Below are 5,344 nucleotides of genomic sequence, written 5' to 3'. Positions count from 1 at the left end.
ACAAACATTCGATTAACCTTTCCATTATTTAACTAATCGTGTTTAAGGGTGTCAAAGCAAATCTTACAAAATTCCAAGTTACGGTTTGTTCTTAATTAACATTTTATGACCTGGACCATTTTGAACTTGTACAAACATGCTGGGTACATACTGAAACTTAAAGACACTTCAAACCTTTAATGAATGCAATTCTAACCTTTTCCATCAGGTTCAACAATGAAGGGATCGATTCTTTTTGAAAGGGATAGATCCTTTTTCACGAGGGGTCAATCAATTGCAAAACAATGAGTTTGGGATCGATACTCTAGGCCAAGGGATCAATCCTTTATGAAGGGATCAATCCTTTTATTGGAAAAGTGTAGAATTCTCAAGAACATGCATAATTGTGTCAGTAAACTTTCACATAATCGATCCTAGAAACTAGATACATGCTTGGACACTTTCACACCACATCATACATGCACAAATACATTTGTATCATGCTTCATAACCCAAGTCACCACAACATACAAGAATTTAGCATCAAAAGTCAAACATTGCATAAAAGTTCATCTTTAACACAAGTCACCTAGTCCAATTATGCATTTTGGGTCATTACATGCATCCTATGAGCCTATTATGTTTAGTTTATTTTGTGACACTTGTCTAAACACTCTAATCACTTTCTTAAATCATATTTCAACGTCAATCAAATTTCCATATTCAAAATAACAAGAACATACACATAACCACACAATTTCACAAGTCCAACTTATTAAGCAATCATCACCACAAATTAAACTCCAAAACTCAAAATCTCCTTATTACGTCATATGCAAATCAAATGTCTAGGTTCCCAATGGTTCCCACATTGCCATCTTTAAGGAAATCACACATACGCTTTATTTCTTAGTATTGCCTTGCTTGATCACACCAAGTACCCGTTTATCACCTCCAAATCAGTAACTAGTCCTCTGAAAAGTGGTAAACAATGAGTGTAAGATGAAAAGCCTAGTGAATAACTGACATTCTAAGCAATGCACAACTCAAAGCTAAAAATAAGTCCTATGTGCAATCATACCTCTAATGCTCTATTCACAATTCACATGTTATTATGACATGCCACAATGCACCATAATTATACTAAAATAAACAGAATATTCATATGCCATTAATCGTCATATTATCCAAAGCAATCACATACACTCATGCACAATTACCTTTTTGGAATGACACACATTTCACACATTTTATTTCTAATTAAAGATCAACGAGTTTTGTTCAAACACAACTCACTCATTGGATAAACAGACTCCATACAACTCCCATTTTATTTGTGAACTCAATTAGGTCGAAAACCACGTGTTTGCAGAGCAAAGCTCAACGCACCTTCCTTGCCCCGTATAACCCGATAACCTTACACTTGACAAAACACATAGAGTACTCTTTCCTTGGCATGCCTTTCATATCCAAAGGTTCCATTAAGAACATAAGCCAATTAATCCAAGTTCATCAAGAGTGGTTGTTAACAATTCACGGTTTCACATATACATTTTCAAACTGATTTTGAAACACTATGGTTGTCGTGATTAATCACACATAAGGATATGGAGATAACTCCACTCGTACACATATTCACATATATATATATATATATATATATATATATATTTCAAATACGCTTTTGAAAACACCATGCACTATCCGCAACACATCACAATTCACATATCACATTGTATATCCAAAATTCACATCATATCTTTAAACCATTATGAGCATCAATGCAACATATCATAACCGGAATTCAATCTACGGAAATTAGTAAACTGTGTTTTCTTTTACCTTTGAATATGTTCATACACAAAGAATGAGAGTTACTCACCTTTGTTGCCCACTAAACCGAAATTGGCTCCGGACACTTAGGAAACTGCCACCAAAACATAATGCAACAATTCTCCCCAACAAGCAACTCAAGAAACGCCTTGGAAGCAAAATAACACATGAAGAACTCAACTAAAACAAAGCAGAATTTCTGTTTCTAAAACAGAGCGAAAATATCAAAACAACCGAAAAACTTACCGACACAATCCTTAGCACTTCTGATTCGATTGGCAAAACTCTTTCTCGATAGAAAATGGTCAAGAACAATAATTATTAACAACTAATCCCAACTAAAAGCCTCAGAATAACCTCTTCTAATCTAAATTCCTGGATTTCAGAAAAATATCAAAATCTCACTTGTTTTCAAGAAATCGATATCCAAACCATTACCAAATGAAAAACTGATTTAGTATGAATATAATCACTCCAAAAACATCTCAATTATTTCTAGAAAAACCCCAAATCAACTCAGTAAAAATATATCTTTAATTAATTCCGAAAATCACCATTGAATCCAAAATTCCTCTTTAGAAAAGATTGATTAATCAAAAACACCAATCACATAGATCATTAATCGTATAAGCAAAAAAAAAAAGAACCAAGGAAGGAGCATTACTTTACTGTAAAAGAGAAGGAAGGAAAGAGACGATCAACAACATTCACCAAAAAGAATTTAGGAAAAATAAGAAAAGCTGAAAATGAAACAATCTTTGTTTAGAAAAGGAAATCAAAAAGGAAAGAGATAGAAATCATCAACAAAGAAATTGAAAAGGAATTAAAAAGGTTTCAGCCATGAGAGAGCTTGAGAGTATTTTGGGAAAAAAATATACGATAGAATTTTTGAGAAAAGAGAGAATAGACGATTAATCACAGAACCAAAATGAGAATGAGAAAAGGATTAGAAAAATGAATCTAGATGGAATTTTAGTAAAAAGGAGATATTAAAATACAATTAATTGAGGAGGGAAAAACACTTAATACAATCCTGGGTGAAATAAGCTTCATAGATTTTCGATTTTATGATCTTTACAATTGAGTCACTAAAATACTATTTTAAAATCATTCAATTTATTCAATTGCAAAATAAAATAATAAATTCCCAAAAATACAAAATATCTAATTCCAAATCATTTAAAACCAATTTAATAATTATTTAACCACTAAAAATATCAAAATGAATTTTTTATCAAAAATCCGGAAACTGACCCAATTTTCGACCCGAACTTTGGGACATTACAATTTTATTAATGTGGATGAGATTGAAAATCAAATTATTGCTAAATTTTTCGATCTTGAAAGATACGGTAGTGTTCGCCATCAGGGATCCTTCTTTACCCTGACCAAATATTTAGGATCAAGCTCGTTTCAGTACATATCATAATACAACCAATCTTCGTAATCAAAAGTTAATTGATTAAAACAACAATTGATTGAAGTGAATGACAAATTTACTCAAATGAAAGCCAAAGCTGAAGGGAGAAAAACAGAGAGAGAAGTGAGAGAAGCAACATATCAGAAAAAATATGAAGAAATTTAAAATCAATTTGAAACTATGAAGCATATGATGCAGTAAAATCAAGCGAAAAATTCTTCATCCTAGTGATTTTTATGTTAATGCTTTGTCTATTCTAGTGAATAATGTTGAACTATGTTACGTTTCAATTGGATGTTTGTAAACTTTGATTTATTATATTTTATGTATTTTTACTTGGAATCGTAATTATATTTCAAGGTTGTTACTGGATATTGTTACAGATTAAATTTGGGTAATACAAAGTATGATAAAAATATTTTTAAAAATCAGTTGTGATTAGTGGCGTTTTAGGATGAAAAACGCATCTAATGGAATACATAATAGCGACATTTGTGTGAAAAAAGTGCTACTATATATATAGTTATTAGTGGCGACTGGGATCTTTTTGTTGTGTTTGTATCCAAAATGCTGCTATAAAACCCGATTCTTTGCCACGTTTGTATCCAAAACGCCGCTAAAAAACTTGACTTTTTGCGGCTTTTGTTAATGTAAAAACATTGCCAACACTTGTGTTTATTTAGCCGGTGCTTCTTGTGACATTTTTATTTTGCGTCAAAAGTATTTTTAGTGGCACTTTAAAACGAAGCTATGGGACTAAAAAGAACGACGTTACAGACATATTCTACTTGTTTGCTGACGTGCATCTCATAGATTTGATTCTTTCATTAATGATTACTATTTATTTGTTTTTTTTACTGATTTTTTATGCTTATTAAAAGTACATACGAGGTGCATAGAACTACAATACCTTACCCTTCAATAAAACCTTTCCTGGGCTTCCAACTTAATCTAAAACAATCAACGTTGAACGCTTCAAATGACATCAACTGAGAAATCCACTTAGACATATTTGTGCCAGTGAAAAGGTTAGGGGCAGAACATAAGAAGGACAAGTGAGGGCAGTGACACCTCCTAAAACTTAAAAATTATAATTAGGTCCTTAAAGTTTTAAAAAATAATTTAGCTCCTAAAATTTTTAGAAATTCATATTAAACTTTAATTTTTTTAATGTCCTTAATTAATTACCATCCCATAATATTTAAAAATTCTCATTAAACCTCTAAAAATTTCAAAAATTTTAGTTATATCTTAATTTTTATAGGAAAAAAAATGTAAAATGAACCTTTCAAAATTTTTAAAACTTTTAATTTAATCCTTTAGTTTTTTTTAAAATTTTTAAGTTGGTCCTCCCTAAACTCTTTCATCAAGTTCCTCCAATGAACAATGTCCTCAATTTTGATGTTATCCAGAAAGTACTGCCAACATCTGTTAGCGGCAACATTGTATGTGCAACAACCGAGATCATTGGCGGAACTTCATGGTCGCCAATGGAAGCCTTGAGCCTTGTCAATTATTTTTTTAAGTATTAATTAATATTAAAAATATAATTTTGAAAAATAAATAGAGAAAATTTTACCATCCCTTTAATTAAAAAAATTGTATTTATGGAAAATAAAAATATTTTAACCCCAACTATAATAAATTCCTAGTTCCACAACCTTAGGAAAAAAAGAAAAGAAAAGTTAAACTGGTAAAAGTAAGGTTACTAACTAGAGAATTTGTTACATGTAAACCTTCAGCTTCAAAGGACAAAGAGAATCATACCTCAGGCAGATGGCTCTTGGGACTTGGGAGTTGAGAATGATGATAGTGTATAATAATTTTTGTTGATAAAAACAGTTTAAACGTGAAATTGAAATGGAAAATACCTTATCGCAGTGGACATCGAACCTCTACTGTAATCAAACTTCTCGAAATTTCTTTGCAAACTAGCAAACCAAGGGGCATGACTATCTTCATTATGGAATCGAGTTTCACCTTGTCATGATGGTTCAAATCAAAGTTTGGCTTCTTCAAACTTCAAAGGATTCAATGACGTGAAGAAGAAGAAGAAGTGTCCCGTATGGTCAAACGTACCAAGTCCTCAGCATTCCATTACTATAGTAATCA

At 31.5% G+C, this 5,344-nt stretch overlaps 1 long non-coding RNA gene across 1 annotated transcript; it reads right to left on the bottom strand.

Moving 5' to 3' along the window:
- Positions 1–468: 468 nt before the first annotated feature.
- On the bottom strand, positions 469–2,318 carry LOC120214482. Its single transcript, XR_005524873.1, has 3 exons — positions 2,059–2,318; positions 1,862–1,960; positions 469–953 (listed from the first exon to the last, which is right to left on the bottom strand). It is a non-coding gene; the product is annotated as an uncharacterized LOC120214482 (long non-coding RNA).
- Positions 2,319–5,344: the final 3,026 nt, after the last annotated feature.

Source organism: Hibiscus syriacus, unplaced genomic scaffold, assembly GCF_006381635.1.
Source record: "Hibiscus syriacus cultivar Baekdansim isolate YM2019G1 unplaced genomic scaffold, ASM638163v2 tig00110065_pilon, whole genome shotgun sequence".
NCBI classification, from domain to species: Eukaryota; Viridiplantae; Streptophyta; class Magnoliopsida; order Malvales; family Malvaceae; genus Hibiscus; species Hibiscus syriacus.
The sequence above is the reverse complement of the archived record's forward strand: the minus strand, read 5'-3'. Positions and strand labels throughout refer to the sequence as shown.